This window comes from Alligator mississippiensis, chromosome 2 (genome assembly GCF_030867095.1).
Source record: "Alligator mississippiensis isolate rAllMis1 chromosome 2, rAllMis1, whole genome shotgun sequence".
Classification (NCBI taxonomy): domain Eukaryota; kingdom Metazoa; phylum Chordata; order Crocodylia; family Alligatoridae; genus Alligator; species Alligator mississippiensis.
In genome coordinates, this window is record NC_081825.1 from 35,604,874 (window position 1) to 35,626,568 (window position 21,695).

Below are 21,695 nucleotides of genomic sequence, written 5' to 3' on the forward strand. Positions count from 1 at the left end.
TCTTTTTATCTTCTATATTCAGATGTTATCACCATCAGTGGCAGTCCCTCAATACGGGAATAGAGCATCAGCCCAGGCACAGAGGTGCGGGGTGTACGAAAATATGCATTGTGTTCTCAGCTTGGCCACTGCCACAGTTGTAGGCAGCCCAGCCAGTGATGCTGCCCTACATGCCACTTCTGCCCAGGACACAGCTGTGACCAGGTACACCTCTGGCTGGCAGAAGGGTAGCAGTTCTACAAAGTGAGCAGAGAAGTGACTGTCCCCTTTTAGGCTCCTACAGGTTTTGAAATATACAGGTTTGGGGATATACACCATAATTCTGGTATCACTGACCTTGGTGTAAATAAAGATGCAAATATAACAAAGTTAGTGAAGGTGCAGCAAAACAAGGGACATCTGCAATCAGGACCCTTATAGGTTATTTATATTCCAGTGTTGTCTTTAGGCTCCAAGCATAATCAGCGCCTGATTGTGCTAGGTGCTGTCTGCATAGGCATAGATCATTTTGAGTAAGCTTGCCTCACTATGCAGGCAGATAGATGAGAGAGACAAAGGAAAAGAGCTATAACCTAACATCACCAGGGTTTGCTCTTTCTTCCCAAAACTGATTGCCACATCTTCAGTCTAACATGCAGATCTTGGATCAGCCTCTTAAGTCATCTATGGCCTTAACAAAGATGTCCCTATTTACTGGAAGTCTCTGTACACTTACTGGAACCATCAGGGATGCTGCCAGCCGGGGTTATTTCTGTGCCCTGGACAATAGTGGTGTACAGGGCAGCATCAGTGGCTGGGCCTGGCAGCAGACAGTTTGGTAACAGAGTGGCTGTTATTTTTGCACTGCCCATGCTCAACTCAGCACTTAGGGGTGGTGCTCCACTAGCTCTCCTTAGCTATGTTACTGCTGCCAGTTGCCTCCATTGAAAAACTGTAGTTTTTTCTGTCATGGAATAGGGAAATTCTATTCCTGCCCCATAGTCACTTTGCAGCTGCTTGAAAGAGGCATGATCACGTGTATGTCAGCCTCCTTTGTGCCTCACTCATGACAGTACAGTAATTGGGAGCATGAGTAAGCATCACAGATGGAAATTCCTGAAACCATGACCTAAGTGTTCTGCATTGGCTAGAGTAAGCATAGCCCCTTGCACTATACCACAAGGCAGCATGGGATAGAAACCTAAACATACATCACAAACTGCATGACACAGTATAGAATATTTGGTTTACCACTTCCTTTCCTAATCTGTATTTTTTTAATGTCATTACATCCTGGGTGGTGATTCCATACCAACAAGGGGTATTTTCAGTTCTTTGCCATTGTGAATGCAATAACCTCAAAAGACATCATGAGCAAATGCCAATTTGTGGAGAGAGCAATTACATTTGGAAAGCGCTCAGAATGTTAAGGCAAGGTTCTTTGGGTAAATCTGATATATTTTATTAGACCAACTCAACTTCAGAATGTTAACAATTTCCTTTAAATAATAGAGATATAATGTTTTCTGTGGAGTTTCTTCCACCTAACAAAACAAAACAAAAAAGAAAAGAAAATGAACAGAGCATGAATGACCTCAGTTTGAGCAGAAGACTCATCTCTGTTACAAAAATCTTTAAGGTTTAGTTAAATTCACTAATAGCAGAGTTACTGTGGGAACACTTTGGGTGCCTATGTGCATGCAGTGAGAATGCTCTCACACGCTGTAATTACCACAGTCCAGCAGAATCCAACATCATATGCATTAGCATTCCCTCACTGAAAAATGGTGATGAGGGTGCTTTAACTAAAGCTCATTTAAGAAGCTTTAGTTAAAGTGTCCCCATGGTCATTTTTCAGCATGGGATTGCTCATACATGTGATTCTCCGGGCGCTTCAATTAGGAGCAGCTCTTACAGCCACTCTACTTAAAGCACCCCACCCTCCCCTCCCAGAGCATGTCTATAAAAGTCCTTTAATTCCAGCTAAAGCTAAAGCTGGAATTAAAGTCTTGACTATGTTCAGAACTTTAAGCACACAGTTGGCTCCAATGAGGTCGAGTCCTTGCTGAACTGAGGCTTTAAATAGAAAAAATAAAGTTGAGATTAACTCTAGCAAATATCCCACAACATTGCAAAATATGAAATACCATAATCATATCAATATGTTTTAGGGTTAAATTCTGGAGCCTCATACTGCAGTATCCCAAGAAACCTATTATAATGGTTATATTTTTCTGGTAGAAGAATGTTTGCAAGCATCATAGTGTCATTATGGAACAGGAACAATTTTCATTCCATTCATTTATCTCCGAACTGGCACTTTAATCAAAACAGTTATTTTTTTTTAGTTTAAGCATAATCTTTGTCATAAATGTTCTGTCAAATGAAGCTAGTGAGAAAACGTGGTATGAAAAATTAATCAAATGATTTGAATTGTTAAGACATCCAGGCTAAATCCCATTTCACCTTCATGCACTTAAGTAGCACTTACATAGTTATGTAATATCTATTTTTGGTGTGCGCATGTAGTTTGGATCCCATGTATCTATGCTCATCACACATTTTCCTACTAAGCATGCTCAGTATGCTGCAGTATGGCTACATAGATGCCTAGGGAGAATAGAATCTCTAAGGCACATATGTATGCATCTGGAAATTTTAGTAGCAGAAAAAACATGACTAGCAGCGGTTTGATGGCTGAGGGCAGGGCAGAACCAGAGGGGTTCACTAGTACAGTCATACCCTACTTCACTTCCTGGTCCACCTAAATTTTGAAACAGACTGCCTGGCAGAGACAACAGAAGTCCTATTCAGGCAGCAGTGAAGGAGTCATTGACTTCATGGTTCAATATAATTGAGATGATTCCTTCTAAACTCGTCATTCCACAGGTGTTAATGGCTCTCTCTCCTTTTTAATGGTCTTGATGTTCTATTAATCAAGCTAGCCTTTCTTCTACAATTCTGCTGTCTGTTATTTGCTCCTGGTAATGTAGCTCCTATTTCACAGCACTGCAGACTATTTTTAACTCTAGCTAAAAACATCAATTCAGGCATGAAAACATCAACTCAAGCGTGGAAATGACTTTCAGTGAAGCATTGGATGCACTATGAAGATACTCAAAACAGCTAGATTTGTTTTATGAATCTGAAAAAGATATAAATTTGATTCTAATGATTCATTGTCAGCAATCCTTGAGTCTGAGGATGATCTCTACCATGGCTCATTGATGGGTCTTGAGGTAACTTAAAAGGTGACTTAAGTCCTTGCACCACACACCCATCCACAGAAGTTGCAGGTCTTTCCACAGGAGAGAATAGGCCATAAGCTAGTATTTATTTCCTTGTCCTTCTTCTGTTCTCTCTTTCTGCTTCAAGGACAAGATGTTTTTCCTCAAAATGGGCTGCCACTTGGTTGAGGGTGCAGCACCATTGGAAGTCCTCCCACTTCTTGATGTGAGCATCTGTTTTCTTGATATATGCCTTTAAAGTGTCCTTGTAGCATTTCCTCTGGCTACCACAAAATCTCAGACCATTACTAAGCTGGAAATAGAGCACTTGTTTTAAGACTTGAGAGTCAGGCATCCACATACAATGTCTAGTCCAGCAAAGTTTGTTCTTGATTGCTGGTAACACTGGCTTCAGCAAATATGCTGGCATTTGTCCAGCCATCTTCTAAAGTGGAGGATTTTCTGGAGGCATCATAGGTGATACCACTCCAGTCTCTTGAGATGGTGTCTGTAGGTCACGAACATTCATATCCATAGAGGAGAGTGGGGATGATGACTGCATTGTAGATCAGGATCTTGGTCTCTTTCTGGAGATTGCAATGAACAAAGACAGGCCAAAACACTTTCCCAAAAGAGGCACTTGCACATGGGATCCTGTGCTGGATCTCCTCATTAATTTTCACTCTCTGAGAGAGGTGGCTACTGCCATAGGGGAAATACTCAACTATCTCCACGTCCTTCTCTTAATGGTAACTTGGGGAGGAGAACCACATGCCTGGCCTGGGGAAAGCTGATAGAATACTTTAGGCTTCTCAATGTTGAGAGAGAAGCCCAAAGTTTGGTAGGCTACTCCAAAAATATCCAAACAGTCCAGCTGTTCTCTTCAGTGTGTGCAAGGCTGCCATAGTCACTGGAGTACTGAATGTCAAGGATGGTTTTTTTGAGTACTTTCATCTTCAACTGAGAACATCCCAGTTTGAAAAGCCCTCCATCCATTCAGTATTCTCTGTCAATTCCAGAAGGAAGGCAGACTTCAACGAGTACCAAGATGACTGTTGAAAAAATGGTAAATGGAGTTGGGATGATGACACATTCTTCCTTGACCCCAGGTTAGATTACAAACAGATCTGTCTCTGATCCACTACATAGGAGGGTTGCAGTCATATGGTGTGAAAAAGCCTAAGGACCTTATGTGGTTTTCAGGACATCCACATCTGGCACATACTTTCCACAAGGCTTTGTAATTTATGGAATCAAAGGCCTTAGTGGGTGTGTTCACACGAGCATGAACGTGCATCTTGCAGCATGGTAAGTAGGGGATGGCGGGACTAGAGGAGCGGGGAGGGGACCATGGGGGGGAACCCCACCTGCTCCACCCACTCCCCCAGCCTCCCTGATCGCATAGCCACTAAGGCCATGCAAAACACTATGACCCTCAAGATAGCCACGTAGTTGAGGTGATACTCGGTGACAAGCGAACAGCGCAAATCACATCGTACCATTTATATGGCTCAGGCACATTGACAGCCAAACCGATGATTCGCCCACCCTCTCGAGCAAGGACAGCTAACTGAATTCCTTGCCGAGCTTTTGCCTCAAGGCTTCGCAGCTTATTTTTCACTTCATTCCAGTTTTCTAACCGTGGCATGTCTACATCTGATACCCATGAAGTGGGTATCATAAAGTTGGGAGGTATAGTCTTAGAGGAAATTTTGGGCCATTTTAGGACAATAGTGCAGTTACTTAATTGCAGCAGAGCAACGGCTCCTCTTTTAGCTCCTAAGCAACACGAATTGCACAAAGTCCAGGTGGTACTATTTTTATACAGCAAACACCTGGTCCTTCCTAACAAACATGTTGCCCTATTGTTACATATGACACATTAGGTAACTCATATGTGCAGGCCATGTTAGATGGGCTGAGAGGCCAGCCTTTTCATAGGGTCCCTAATCCAATTAAGGTGCTACTGATTTGAACCAAGGGGGATTGTGCCACATACTGAGTGCCATGGAGGGTAACTATTTCCCATATGGGGCGATGCAGATTTTAGTCTTAAAGATATCCTCCTCCTAGCCCCATGCTTAGCAAATAGGCAGTGGTCCAGTTTCTATCTTTTACCCCAGCACCAGGAATGAACACTTTCCTTTATTACAGTCTTCCCAAGTGGTAATGCAGGTACTTTGGTAGGGGTATCGTTCTTTAAATGTTGCAGGCATTCCATGATGCTCTAAGCCAGGGGGCCATTCCCTATTTTTGACATTGTTTATTATCTGGGAAAAATGCATATTTAATGACAACAGAACTTGCGCACAAGCAGTACTCCAAGTTTGATTTGTGTCTCCTTTAAAAGCAGTGTCTATCATGGCCTGGGCAAGACGGGCTGTCTCTAATCTTACATGAGTTAGCAATTCATCAGTGTGCTCTAAAGTTTTTCCTTTGAGCATGCCTCCCCTAGTGAGCAGCCCTACCGCTATCTGAGATTGGCTACTCCTTCAGTGTTTTTCTGGGATTTATCTAAGTTCCGTACATTCATAGCCGAGTTAAGTCCATCCCAAAGATAACTGGAGCAACCCTTTGTCTGCGGGACCTAACTGTATTCATGGAATAAAAAATGATTGGCCATTCCTACCTAAGCAATCCTTTAGCTATGCAGCTTCCTGCTGAACAGTTTGGAAAGGTAGCTCAGACATACCATTGTTCTGGTCTGAACAGTACCCAGGCAGTGAACAATGAAGCATTTAGGAGGGTTGGGATTTTAACCTGAGACCTCGACCAGGATGTGGATTTATACACAGGCAGTATTGGGGCCTCCTGTGGGGGAATGGCCAGGGATAGTAGTGAAATCCCGTTCTCTCACAGATCACATTTATCCTTCCCTTCTTGGGAGCCTGTAACCATGCTTTACCTCCCAGAGAGCAAAAGAGCTCCCACTGTTGCTCATGGGGACAATGTTGTACTGGGTTGATGAAACAGCACTGCCCTGGCAGAATCATAGCACTAATTTGCCCTTGGAATCCCACTGGTATAAAAGGATGGGGATAAGTGGTGGAGACTTATGGATACAGACTCCTTTGAGTTGTATTAAAGTGGGTACCATTCCACCATGCCTCTGTATAGGTATGATTCACAAACCATGTAATAACTTTATTCCATTCTGCTGCACACCCCACCACCTGGTGGGCTTCACACCATCGCTGGAGAGTGTTGTCAACCATAGGAATGGGAAGGGGTAGATTCTCCCATAAACGCAGTGGCTCGAGAGGCTGAACAGATGCAGAATGTACAATTGGGGGCACAGACTCAGGGGTGTTAAGCTCAATGGGGTTTCCCTCAGGAAGTATGTAACAACAAACCCATAAATGAGCAGAGCTACAATTACCTCCCCTCCCACAGTTAGCCATTCCAGCCTTTAGGTAGGGAATGTACCCAAGATAATAACTGCTGCCACAGGTGTACTGATAGTTACCACTTTGCCAGGCAGCTATCCTGTTTCTTCTACTCAGAGACCAGGATTTCACTTGCTCCAGGGTGGCAGGTTTCTTCCAGTACGGATACTGCAGTTGGACCACGTGGAAGTCATCTGAGCGTGTTTCCAGGGGATGCTCTTCAGGGTCAGGTCACTCCTTGAGGGCTTCAGGAGCAAGTTCATTAATATATGGGTAATAAGAAGGATAGTAGACATGCCTTACCCAGGAAACACAATAAGGCATTAATAAGAAGAATACAGTTATAACAGTCTACCATTTCATGGTGCCAGTCAATTCAGACCAATGACAGAGCAGGACTTGTCTTCAGTGGCAGGCTCAATTAGGAGTGGCTATGGCTGCATTTGTGGACAGATTCAATCTGTAGGAACAAGACAGCAAGGAGCTTGGATCCCATTAGATGAATCTGACTTAAATACCTACCATGTATTTTGCATACCTTTTGGCAATAGTGTCCCCCTCTATTTATCTCCCCAAGGACGCTTCACTACCACTTGATCTCCTGCTTGAGCTTTCCCGGATCACCACCCCTAGGTCACTCTACTGCTGGCTTGCAGGGACCATCCAATCCAAAGGCTTGTTGCATAGAGCTACCTCCCGGATGGGTTCGGTTATTGGCCCAATTGATAGCTTGATTCAGGTGCAAGTCCCTGTCCTTAAGAGCTGGGTCAGTGGCTAAACACAAATTGCATTTGAGGATGCCATTGGCTCACTCTACCAATCTGTTAGACTGTGGATGGTATGGGATGTGATATGTCCATAACATGCTATGTTTCACGGTCCAATCATACACAAGATGATTGTGGGAGTGAGGGCCATTATAACTCTGTAGTTCAGTGGGTGGTAGATACACAGCTAGCAGAGTTTCCAGTGCTGCACAAGTGTCCTGGGCTGTAGCTCCCACTGAGGTGTGGGCAAACATTATTCCTGTGATAACTTCTACAGCTACAAATACATATTATCACATGTCTTTGATATCAACAGATTTCATCCACACAGGCCCATAACACCGGCTGCTTTCTGTTAAGGCTGGTCTGTGTACTCCTTTCATGGGAGGCAGGGTTAATGGGGTCATGCTACATCGAGTTACAGCTGTTATAGATGTTTCTTCTGGTTCTTGGTGAGGCACTGCACACCCAAACTGCCAATTCTCTTGCTCAAGGGTAAACCACTGTCCTCTTAGTACATTAAGTCCCAGTAAGCTTGGTCCCCCTTTAATTATTACTGCTGTCGCCGTCACCTTAGAGCCATTAGGCAACGCGAAGGTTGCTCGGACCAGATGTTCTGGTCGTCTGGTGCCTCCAACTCTAATTACTTGATAAGGCGGTCCTTTTCCCCACTTCCAAATGCAAATCTGGGCACCAGTGTCTAATAGCATATCAATTGACTTTTCACTTTTACTTAATTGAATTTGTACAGGTATCTGAATTAAGGAGTCAATATTAACTTTAGGTACTAGTCCCCGGCTCACTACTGCCCCCATTGTGGCCCCTTTCTCTGGGGGTTGGGCTGGCTGGACTCCTTAGTGTTACGTCTCAGCTGTGTGTTCTTGGGAACCCTGGCACAGGATGCAGTCTGTCTGACTCACAAGGACTCACCCCCCTCCCTCCCCTCCTCTACATAAACGAAACTGATTAAGATGCAGTGAGAGACACACCTAAGACCCTCCAGATAAGGGTGACAAGAATGAACCAACTGCCCTAGGTCTCATTTGCATCTGAGATGGAACCAGATGACCATTCATTTACATGAGAGATGGACAATAGAAAGCCTGAAGCAGAGACTGCAGTGAATTCTGGGACCAGAGAAGCAGGAGAGCACTGCATGATGGGGAATCTGTGCTCCAAATGCTAATCAACCCATGTTCACACACACCCAGCTCAGCATTTATCAGACCAGTTCTAATCTGGATTTACTAAGGACTTTTCCCCCCCAGACACACACACACACTTCTAAGTTTAATAGGCATCTCGGGCCGTACATTCCCCGGTCCCACTATGGGAGGCCTATTTAAACTTGATTGACTAAAACTCAGTTGCCGGGTTAGGGAATGCTGAGGCAAGAGACCGAGTCAGAGCGGGTATGGGCAACATTTGAACAATGGTTAAGGGTTCATCACAACGTCCAGCCCGTTGGAACCCTAATCACAGGTGTTGTCATACTTTCCCCGAGATGACTGGTGGGAGTCCTCTCCACAAATTATAATTATAATTGCTTTAAGTCTGTTAAAAGACTATAGTAAAATCTGGAAAAGTCCTGCTAAGCTGAGGCTTGTTCACAACAAGTAAAAATCCAAAATCCTGATGCTACAAGCTATCTATTGTTTCTGAAGAAACGATGAGATATCCCATCAGTATATCTGCCATCCATAGGAATCTCAAGCTGGCTCCCAAGTATTTGGTTACTCCCTAATCTTATGCATTTCCTGATTATCAATCAGTTTCTTGAGATGTTCCAAACCAGATAACCCCTTGTCAAGAGAAAAGACAATGATTTACACTACTGAGGGTGCTTCGAAGCAGCTGAACTGAGGGTATAAAAACCTGTAAAAAGTGTGTGTGCTTCAAGAAAAAGGAGAAGAAGAAGGAAGGAAAGAAGAAGAAAGAAGAAGAAAACTCCTGTGCTGACACCATCCCCTGTTGTTCTTGGGACTCTGGAAGAACAGATCATCTCCCTTCAAGGACTGTGCCTGTCAGCTTTGCAGCCTGAATACCTTGGACTGGTAAGATCCCAGCGCTCTCTCTCTTTTCTCTCTAGGCATAAACTTCTGAACCTGAACTGTATCAGTTAAGCTTGAGCTAATTTTCCCCAAATACTTAGTGAAACCAGGGTAGTACTGTAATTGTTTGTGTTTGTTTTTCTTTTGCATGTCTATTACTACTAGTACCATTATATATTTCATATGCTTAGCAATAAATAACTGTTATAGTCAAACTGGTAGTAATTGGGTATATTTTTCCTTCTCTGCTTCTCTTTCCTCCCGTGCTCTGCAGCAACGCTTCTTTTACCTAAGCTAAAGATCCCTGTGAACCCCAAAAATATTGTGGGGTCTGCTCATCAAGAGGCCAAAGACTGGGACGTGCTGAGTGTGAAACACATAAGGGGATCAGCTTGTACAGGCTATTGACCCAGTTTGACTCAGACGTGCCCTTATGAACTGAATGCTGGCCCATGAGGGTGTCAGCTGGACACCCAGCTGGATTCAGAGGGATTCTGTTCACCTATGTGCTTGTGTCTGACTGCATTTTATTGTTGCTCTTATGAACTGATTCTTGGCATATGAGGGTGTCAGCCTGTCCATGCTGATCAGCCCGGCCAGGTCAGGCGTGTCACGTTAATTTGTGTGTGTTTGTGTGTATGACTGATTTGGTGACTGCAGGAACCCAGTCCTATTGAAACTGAGTCCTGCAAGATAGCTCCATTGGGGGTGAGGGCTTGCAGAAGGGAGAGATACAGCTCCGTATTGTAACACAAGCAGCACATTGACAGAATTACCAAGACCCTAGAAACTATCCCTAATAAATGAGCACACCCCAAAGTAATGAGCAAATTTGGTAACCTTAGGCCACATGATCATGGGGGGGTAAAGGCTGGCAGCCCTGCATGTGCCTGGGAAAATGTCGACAGTTCTACCCTCAGGGCAGAGAATCCCTCTGGTGACCCTGCTGTTGGTGCAGATGGCTCTGCTTTTGGGCTTGCCTTTTTGCTATAGTGTTTAGCCCACAGCCCTCACAAGACATTGGTGGGCAATCCATCAATTTGGACCTTATTGAAACTGGCAGCTAACAAGTCTTTCCATATTTTTACTTGTGGAGTCTTGGGCTGGCCTTCCCCAGCTTTTTCCAGCAATTCAGGGTGCTCAGGGGGGTTGTCTTTTGCTGATGCTACCATCATGGCCTTGGCCGTTTTTGTAAGCTTGGCAAGTGCTGGCTTCTGCAAAATGGGTAAAAGCTGCGCTAATCGCCGGATCACATCTCTTACCGGGTGACTCACCGCCTCTGGCTCCAAGGCCAACAGGGCTGAGGTGCACTCTGTTGGTGCTCATTGTCAAAACCTCCTCCACAATGGAGCTGTCATGATTTCTGCATCTGGCGTGTGAGTCCAAACTGCTGCACGAATGATTTCAGTTAATGTTAATTGATACAAGCGCGGACAGACTCCTCTAAATTGGCCCACACCTGAGGGGCAGGGTTAAGCTCTTCTTCCATATTACCATAATTGGCTGCAGTTGCTTGCAGCACAGCAGAAAACAAAGTAACATTTTCATCACCTCCTGAAAACTGATTTAACTGGAGCTCAGGACACAGAACGATTTGTGCTGCTTCGGCCCTACTCACTGAAAATGTGGATGCCTCTTCACTATACATTTGAACTAGCCAGTCTATCATTGGCTCTCCTGACTTGAATTTATGCTGTTCCTGTATATCTCAGATCTTTGCATGGGTAAAGGAATGTAACTCTGTTCGGGGATTCCCTCCTAGTGGCCCTGAACAGGTTTCTACCATGGGAAGACCTGATTAGGTTCCTCCCTCTGGGCAAGGACATCCGAGGGTGGTTCAGCACCAGGCTCATCATCAATCTCCTCCTTTCCATCCATCTTCTCCCCTTGATCTTCCCATAGCTCAGCTTCTGGTTTCTCTCCATACAGACAGTGCCACCGCACCTTGTGGAAGGATGGCTCCACAGCCTTTTGGAGGGAAGCGGCCGCGCACGCGATCATAAATTTTCCTTCCCTCCATTGTAAAGTTTCCAAGTGGCTCTGAGCAGCTCGTGCTGCCTTGCACGCCACGCTGTTGGAATCTCTCATGTCTTCTAACTCCTTACTCAGCTGGGTGACCTTTTCCCAGAGCTGAGCATTCTCTTCAGCCTCTAACCACAGGCATGTGGTCAGCAGCCACGACAGGCATCCCTTCTTGGGCTTACCCCAGAAAGCAATAGCAAACCTAGCCCAATGATCGGGTACAGTTCCCGGGTCACTCCAGGCAGGTCTCAACCTATCCTTATTCCACCCTAGATTCTCTATCCCTGTGGCTCCTTAAGCAAAGCCACCAATGGGGCCCACGCAACTCCCTCCATTCTGACCTTTCTCTCTGGACCAAAGTCTGTCAATCCTGTTCATGATGCCAATTTATGTCCCAGCCACCAGCAGAGGGTTCAGGATTGATTGAGAGTGTGGTCCGGGAGTAGACAGGTAAGAAAGGTTTATTGTTTTAACAAAAACATGACTACATGTAGTATACTAAGACAAAGAATGACAGACAATAATAATTCACATCAGCAACTTATCGGCAGTCCCCTCTGATGCCTGATGTATGACAATTTTCTCTTTCTACAAAGCTCAGTGAACCAGGCGTCCCCAATCAGTGCTATCCAAGGGGTACTGGGAAGGACCCTGGTATTTAGTTCTTGGGCTCCTCGAGATCCACGGGCCCACTGATTCAGGTCAACAGCTAATTAGTAGTTCCTTTCACAGAGCTGTATCTTCCTTTTGAATTATTTGCAGATGTGCCAACCAATTTATAACTTCTGAGCTATGCTGATAACTTACAGCCATTCAGATTCTTTTTACTTTAACTGTCCTTAAAATGACCAATAGCAGCACAAGCCTTGCATTTTTCTGATAAGGTTAATTTTAACTATGCCACAGGGCCTACCATTACTTCTATAAGGCTTTGCTAAATTTACTAGGCCTTACTTTATACAAGGCCTTACTACATCTTAAACTTTAATTAGGGTCTTAGGAACAACATATAGCTTAATATCTGAACAAATGACAGAATAACACTTGGTCTAATCCTCATAGAGCCTTCAGCAAGCACCTTTATCACAGACATAATTTTCAGCTGTTACACCAGTGCTTAGAGCAAGGGTGTCTTTGTGTGTCCTTGTATTTGTCACTCTGTATAAGATGGTATTCATGAAAACAGTGCTCCATGAATTTGCTCAGGAGAAGAATGCCTTTGGAGTTAGCTTCCCCTACTCCTTCCTTCCCAATGGTGCCACTCCAGAGTTTCAGGTCATGTCCAACTGTAGCATTGAAATCACTAAGAAGAATGATTCTGCCCTCTGTCAGAAAGTGGTAACGTTTGGGGTAGAACTGTTCTTTGATATCACTTTCAGCATCAAGCACTGGGGCATATGCACAAATGATGGTGGTTACTGGTTGCTGCTGAGTTTAAGATGAAGGGTCATAAGATGTTTGTTAATGCACACTGGTAGTTCTATAAGTTGAATGACAAGTTGAACCTTGATGGAAAAGTCACAGCCATGAATACATCTGCTCTGGGATGGTTTCCCCTTCCAAAATAAGGTGTAGACACCACCCTATTCCCACAGCTAAGCCTCATCCAGTCATCTTGTCTCACTCAAAGCGGCAATATCGACATTGTACCTTACTAGTTCTCTGCAGATGACGGAAGTTCTTATTTCTGGTCATTCATTTTCTTGGTTATCCATCAAGGTGCAAATGTTCCATGTTGCAAAAATCATCATCATCTTATGATGTTTTCAGCTGCAGAAAGTGATCTCTCTATCTCTCTGGATGTGGTTACCCATCCACGAATTGTCTAATTTGCTCCTTGCTTTAATGATTGCAGGACTAATGAAACAACAGTTTTAATATTTTTTTTGCCTAGTTTGTTGTGTTTTTATACATAATGTATGATATAGCAAATCAAGGCACATTACAATAAAGTCATATTCATTTGTATTTTAATGTTACACTGAATACAATAGCCCTTGCCCCCTAGTATCTTAATAAAAATTCTATTTTTCTTTTTAACTGGCAAAAAAGTGTTCTGTTACATGTGATGTTGCTTTACACAATCTCCCCCCTCACCCCCCACCTTTTTTTTTTAAATCCTGGATCTACCTATGGCTGAAATGGAGGAGAACATCCATTTCAACTTTTTACCCCCTAGACTAGTGGCTGGGAGTGTGTGCCAAGGGAATATTTCCTGCTTCCCTGTAAAATGTTCTAAACATCAGCCCACAGGCCAACATTGTCCATAGTACTCTCAAGCATTGTCCGTAGTACTCTTCAGCTGTTCTCTTGAAGCTGGCCCATACAGCAGCCAGGAGGGGATGATATGTCAGGAAGATTTATCTCCTAATTTTTCATTATTAACATGGGTCTGAATTAAGACTTGTAGATCTGTATCTGTATTGGTAGGGAAAGAATGTGCAAGACATGAGTAGCAGTATCTAGAGGCATCATGCCAGTACAGGAGGAGAGGAATAGGCATAAAACCTCTAGGCAAGTCATACTCAGGGATGGTCTTTGCTACAATTCTTGGAGAGCCCAGTCCTGCAGTTTCAATCTGTTCAGTACAGTACCCTTAGGGCTACACAAGGGTACACAAGCATTATACTTCTGCCCCCTCACTTTTTCTGGGGATTTGGAGGTTTGGTGGGTGAAATCTTTTTGTGCAAAAGCACTCTAGAGGCTGCCTGCCTTCTGCCTTGCCTTGCTTCTCCTCACTTTTTTGGTCCATGTTGCAACAGCCTCCCTCTTTTTCTGCACACTTTTTGCACTGGGCACGGGGTTTGTTGCTGGGTCTGGGGTACCTTAGGGCTACAAAAGTGTACACAAGCTTTGTATCTCCCACATACCCACTTTACAAAGTTACCTCCAGCAAATGGCTGGTGTTCTGTTTTGGTGTTTTTTGGGGGATATGATTTTTGCTCACTTTTGCAGCCCGTGGTGTTTTCCATGCCAGAGCCAGACTGTTTGGGGTTTGGGTTTTTTTAAACCAGAATGAGGCCAGTTGGGGGGAGGGGAGGCTGCCCCAAGAGGGTCTATAAATTCGTGGAGCAAGGATCGGGGGGTCCATACGCTGTAGCCATGAACAGAGAATGCAACTCAGCCCAGAAGGATGCTTGTCCCTGGTGGCACAACCAGTTTGAGCAGTTTGACGCTTGCTGCCGATGTCTGGTGCAGTGCAGCATATCGACAAACAAGAGACTTTTGAAGCAGATGGGACTCAGCCCAGTGGGACACTTGTCCCTGCTGGCACAACGGGTTCGACCGGTTTGACAACAGTGCTGGCTGCTGATGTCGGTGCAGCATTCTCCTGCAGGATGAGACTGCTTTTGTGACACTTGAAACAGGACACGCAAGCAATCCAATGGTAAGATACTTGGCTGTGCCCTGAGAGAGGGTGGCTTGAATTGTTTACTTAAATTTTCATGTAAATAGGGTTCAGTTGCCATGAATATTGGTGCAAGCTATTTCACAGTCCTACAGTCGTAGGGCAAGGTTTTGAGGTGGGGTGGGGGATAGACCCTTCCCTGCTTCTCACCCCTTGTGTCCTCCCTGCCCACCCTGCTTGCATACAGGAGGGGTACCACCATTTCAGAGCTGGAATGACTGCATGGTGGTTTTACAGTACAAAGTCTTATGCTCTGAACTTCCCCCTCCTTCCTATTTCTAGCTCCTGAATGCTATGTTTCATATGCTGCTCCCACCATGTACAGCAGGCAGAAGAGAAGAACAGAAGCCTCAGACACTTGCCTGACACTACTCCCATCTCCAGTAAAAATGCTGGCAATGTCACTGTCAGGTGCCTCTTTGCTACTCTTGATATCCTTTTACTGGTGGGGATTCATCATTAACCTCTCTCTGCCACAATGTAGACAAGGTATTCTCTTCCATCCTACCAGTGAATGGACGTGGAAGATGGCATGAGAACTGCATCAGAGAGACCAACTGGTGGCTTTGGCAGTGGTGTCTTGAGGCAGGCTTCGGCTTCCTGGACAACGACCCGCACATTACGACGAGGGACATGCTCAGTTGGGATGGGCTTCACCTGTCCCCCAAAGGTAAGCGTGTGTTTTCTTCTAGGTTGGCGGATATCCTCTGGCGGGCTTTAAACTAGGCTCATCGGGGGAAGGGGAAGATGAGGGCGGGGGAAGCTGTGGACCACCAAACCATGTGGCACCCACAAGGACAGCCCAGCCTGAAGAAGGAGAACATTGGGAACCTGCAAGCCATGGGGCGGTCAGCACTACAGCACAGGTAAGCAACAAGAAGGTAAGAAATAAGGGGCCTCATGGGACTCGGAGCGGGGGGACAGCAAAGGCACCAGTCGCAGGGCTTAAGTGCCTATATACTAATGCTAGGAGCATGGGGAACAAGCAGGATGAACTAGTGCTCCTGCTTCCACAAAACACCTATGACTTATTAGGGCTAACAGAAACCTGGTGGGATTTGTCCCACAACTGGGCGGTACATATTGAGGGTTATAGATTGTACAGAAAGGACAGGGTGGGGAAGAAAGGGGGAGGGGTTGTGCTCTATGTCAATGAGCAATATACATCAACCCTCATCAAGACGGAATCGAAGGATGAGGAAGTAGAAGGATTGTGGGTTAGGCTACATGGGGGGCAAGGAGAAAGGGATTTGGTGGTAGGGGTCTGCTACAGATCCCCACACCAGGGGAAGAAATAGATTTGGGGCTCCTGAGGCAGCTCTCGGAGACCATAAAAGCTAAAGAGGCGGTAGTCATGGGGGACCTAAACTACCCAGACATCTGCTGGGAGACGCAGACAGCAAAGTCCCACCGTTCACGCAGGTTTCTAACCTGTGTACAGGACCTCCACCTGACACAGGAGGTACACGGTCCCACTAGGGGGAATGCCATACTGGATCTGGTATTGGCAATGGGGGATGACATGGCAGGGGACCTCAGATTGGTAGCCATCTGGGGGACAGTGATCACCTAATAATAGAATTTACCATAAGACGTCTAGTGGGTAAGGTAACTAGTAGGGTGAAAGTGCTAGGCTTTAGGAAAGCTGATCTCAATGAACTCAGGTGATTAGTCAAGGACACACTGCAGAGTAAGAGTTTTGAAGTGATGGGAGCCCAAGAAGGGTGGCTGTGCCTTAAGGAAATGATCCTTCGGGCACAAAGCGAGACGATCCCGATGCGAGGAAAAAGAGGGAAAGGGGCCAGGAGGCTTCCTTGGCTGACCAGAGAAACCCAGGGCAGCCTAAGGGCCAAAAGGGGAGCACATAAAAAGTGGAAACAGGGAGAGATCACCAAAGACAAATATACTTCCTCAGTTCACGCTTGTAGGGAGGCAGTTAGACAGGCCAAAGCTACCACGGAGCTGAGGATAGCATCCCAAGTAAAGGACAACAAGAAATTGTTTTTTAGATATATAGGGAGTAAAAGGAAGGCCCAGGGAGCAATGGGACCCCTGCTAAATGGGCAGAAACAATTGGTGACGGACAGGGGGGACAAGGCTGAACTCCTCAATGAGTTCTTTGCCTCAGTGTTCCTAAGCGAGGGGCACGACAAGTCTCTCACTGGGGTTGTAGAGAGGCAGCAGCAGGGCACGAGACTACCCTGCATAGACCCTGAGAAGGTGCAGAGTCACTTGGAAGAACTGGATGCCTTTAAGTCGGCAGGCCCAGATGAGCTCCATCTGAGGGTGCTGAAGGCACTGGCCGACATCATTGCAGAGCCACTGGCGGGAATATTTGAACGCTCGTGGCGCACAGGCCAAGTCCCGGAAGACTGGAAAAGGGCCAACGTGGTCCCCATTTTCAAAAAGGGGAGGAAGGAGGACCCAGGCAACTATAGGCCAGTCAGTCTCACCTCCATCCTTGGCAAAATCTTTCAAAAAATTATTAAGGCTCACATTTGTGAGAGCCCGGCAAGACAAATTATGCTGAGAGAAAACCAGCATGGGTTCGTAGCAGGCAGATGTAGTCTCTTTTTATGACCAGGTTACGAAACGCCTGGACGCAGGAGTAGGGGTGGATGTCGTATACTTAGACTTCAGGAAGGCCTTCGATATGGTATCCCACCCCATACTGGTGAACAAGTTAAGAGGCTGTGACTTGGATGACTACACAGTCCGGTGGGTGGCGAATTGGCTGGAGAGTCGTGGTGGATGGGTTGGCTTCGACCTGGAAGGGTGTGGGCAGTGGGGTCCCACAGGGCTTGGTCCTTGGACCGATACTCTAGCTGGGGTTATCTAGACCCAGCACTCTTTCCTGCCTAGGCAGGGGGTCGAACTCGATGATCTATTGAGGTCCCTTCTGACCCTAACATCTATGACTCTATGAATCTATGTCCTCGTATTCTGTGAATACATGAGCAACTAAAGCTTGGTCAACCTAGTCCAAGCAGCTACTTACTGAGATATGCTTCATTAGCTCATTTCAAGGATCATGTATGTAATGTTCCTTTTTCTTCGTTTGTCTTTTCATGTAGCCCAGGTAATTATCCTAAGTAATTACGCTTTCCCTATGACTGGTGGCTCCCTCTCAGCACTCCTGGTTGGTGCTGGCCTGCATGCCTCCAGTATCACAAAAGGATTTGAAAAGTGTCCTGTATTTTTTTTCCATACAAGAGGCTGGGTGAAAACCTTTTCTGATGCTGGTGGGGTGATACAGGGAGGCACCCAATAATATGAATTCCAAAGCTGGTGACAGCCACCTTGGGGCCAGCATGATCAAGGATCGTGTCCTGTGGCTGAGGGCACTTATCAAGTAGATCACCAGCCGTTAGGCCTTTACAAAGGCATTAGTGGAAACACCCTACATAATGTAACATAAATTAGGTACAGAGCACAGCAGAAAAGCAGACAGCTGCAAGATGCTTTTGGGCTGCCCAATGTGCCAACCTTCACATCAGGCATGGGCGATCACTTGGGGTACTTCTTTACCCACTACATGGGTAATATGGATAATCCCTACCCTACCCCCCCCCCGATTGTAGTGCACACTACTGTGTACATGCTCCAGCATGATCACCTTCCTAGCACAGAACCAGTAGGAATGCCAGTGGGAATGCTGCAGGCACCTGTGCTTCAGGGACAAAGGACAATCCAGGACAGTGGTAAGTTGGCAGACAGTGGGGCAGGTTGCAAAAGGACAGTGATTTGGAGTGGAGGTTTTGGAATGGGGTAACTCAATTATACCCCCTGACAGCTCAATCATATTCCCTGACAGCTCTTCAAAGGCCTGTCAGCAGAGATGCAGCAACACAGATGGAGGAGGATTGGTATCAATGGGGATACAGATTCATTACTTAGGTATGTAATGGAAAGAATTGTTAAATACAGTTATGTCCTGTGATAAGAAACTCCAAATACTTGGATTCTTATATTTAGCAACATTACACATTGTACAATACAAATTTCATTTTTTTTTGGCAGGAGTAAAACCTGGCAGAGGAGCATGACAACAGAGGGAGAAGAAAATTAATTTTTCTTTCTTTCTTTCTTTGTAAAAGTTAAATTATGTTATTATATTAAAGTATATGCTTGTTAATATTTAAGTTAATTTAGGTTATTACAATTTTTTGAATACAATATGGCCTTCTGTGTGCTTGCTGGAACTGAGGAAAATGCAAAGATGGGTGGAAAAGGAGCAGAATAATAGTGGAATATGGGGGTGGGGGTGTCCCCCCTGCCAGACATCCCAGCAGGAGCATGCAGGGGAAAAATTTTGGTGTCCAGGTGGAAAGAGGCTGTGACTGGCTTGGTCAGTTGGCTCGCTGTGAGAAGGGGATCATGGCACTGTTGCGGGGAGCAAGCCAGGGGAAAAAAGTTTGGGGTCTGGGTGGAAAGAGGCTGAGACTGTTAAGGATGGTGTGTGCAAAAAGGCAGAACATGTTTTTTGGAAATCTCATTTTTCATTAATCTCATATAAGCAATAAATTAATCAGTAAAAAATTGCAAGATTAGCACCTGGCATCCGGAAAAATCAGTGCAGGAGAAATTAGATGAACTTCTATGGATTTCCGTGGATTTACAAGTGAACCCAAGCGACACCTGGTGGTGCAATAGTTGCAAAGCAGGGAAAATCAGGTTTTCGGGCATAAGTCAGATCCACATGACAAATTTAAAATGATAAAAATAACCCTCATGGAAGAAATTCAGGAACTAAAAATAAAACATGTTGGAGGTGTTTTAAATTACCATGAAAAAACCTAAAATGATAAAATCAACTGATAATGTGGATACGCAGATGTGATTTAGCTAGCTTAATGGCAATTTGTGTCACATGGACACAGGAAAAGTGTAACATGGAAACAGGGGAGGTGTCATGTGGACAAACACCTTTTGTGTCAACGTTCATCAAAAACAAATATCAATAAATTATTTTCAAAACAGCAAAATTCCAGAATTTATAAGCATGCCCTGTAATACTTGGATAACTTGAAATAACTTCAGGGTTTGTTAAGAATTAGATAAATACTTGCAGTGATAAGAATGATTTTTAAAGCTTATAAATTACTACTAATAATAGAAAACTTCTTATGCATTATTGGTGACTGTTAAAAACCACTAGTCAAAGGTGCCATGTTTGAAAACTTAAAGTTAATTTTCTAAATCATTATTTAGTCATCTACAGCTAAATCTATAAATGGCCTTACGCACTGCAACATTTACTTTTAGGTAATTTGCTGATTGGTAAATCCTCAGACAATTTAGGAGCCCAGCTCCCTACCTAATGCTTATGGAGAGTTTGGTGACTGAGGTTCCCTCTACACGTTATTTCTATTACACAGTTACCTCATTAATTGTGTAATAAATTAGGCTAGCTATGTGTGCAAATTAACTATGGCACCTTAGAAAGGCCCAAGCAGCTATAAGGTTATTGCCCAAAAATGTGTAATAACTTTATAGCTGATTTCTATTCAGCTTTAATTCACGTTTATGCAATGCCCATACAGATAGGAGACATAATTGCAACTGCCAATTCCCAGCTGCAAGGCACTGTACGCACCCCCAGGGCTGGGACATCACAGTGGCACCCCACCATGAATGACGTGTGCCCTGCACAGATGCCAGTGTCGGTGACAAGGGGGGAGGGGTGGCAAGTGGCAACCACCTGCAGGCACCACCAACAGTGTCAGCTTCAGGTTCTCCTGCAGCTCGTCTGGCTGTGTCTGCCTCTCCCCGGGCAGGGGGAGCCATGGGAGAAGCCCACATGGCGACTGGGGTTGAGTGCTGCCAGGCTCCGGCTGACATGCAGAGATGCCCCAGCTTGCAGACAGTGCAGCGCCCTGCCGAGCCACACTGCACCTGCCCCATGGGGCAGCTGCTGCAAGGGTGCCAAACGGGGGGGGATGATCCCTGCTGCCCTACACTGCCCCATGCTGGGGGGGGGGGGCTCTGCCAGGAGCCCTCAGATGCCCTGATCACTGCTGCTGCAGCCAGTAAGTGCAGGGTTTTTTTTGTTTTTTTTGGAAACTGCCTGGAGGCTGGGCTGGGTGGGGGATGGGGTTGGGCAGAGCAGCCATGGGAATTTCTCCTGTGGCTCCTCTATCTGTGCCTGCTTCTGCCCCAGCTGGGGGAACCATGGAGCTATGTCCTGTTGCCACTTTCCCAGCTGCCGTGTGGAGGGGAGCGATGCAGATGTGGCTTGCTCTGGGCAGCAGCAGGGCATAGCGGTGGGAGCAGGGACTATGCACTGCTGCCGCTTGCCCTTTCCCCCTGGAGCAAGCTGTACCTGTATCCTGCCCACCCCACCCTAGCTGGGGAAGCAGCAGAAGGGTAGAGTGCACTCCCAGTGCTGCATCACCTGCATCCCGCATCCCTTCCCATGAGTAATGCACCCCCCTCCCGCACCCCGGCTAGGCAAGTGGCAGCAGGGCAGCCACTCCCCCATTCCCTTGCCCCCTCCCCAAGTAATGCACCCCCACTCCCTGGCTGGGCAGTTTGTCCCAGTCCCAGCCCTAATCCCTCCCTCTCCCACGCCCCTTGCTTCCTCCTTCTCCCAACCCCAACAGTCTTACCAGCGGGAGGCAGCTGTGTCAGCTGCCTGTTTAGTCTATGGCTGAATCTCCAACATGGCTGAATCTTTTCCAAAGCTTTTCTGAATTGATTTGGATACTTCAAACAGATTTGGAACTTTTACGTGGTCTCCCAATTCAATTCAGATTCAGAGATTCGGTTCCCATAATGAGCCAAATCTCCTCTGAATTGAATCAGCTACCAAAGCTTTGCATAGCCCTAGTGTGCATGTGTGTACATATATGCAC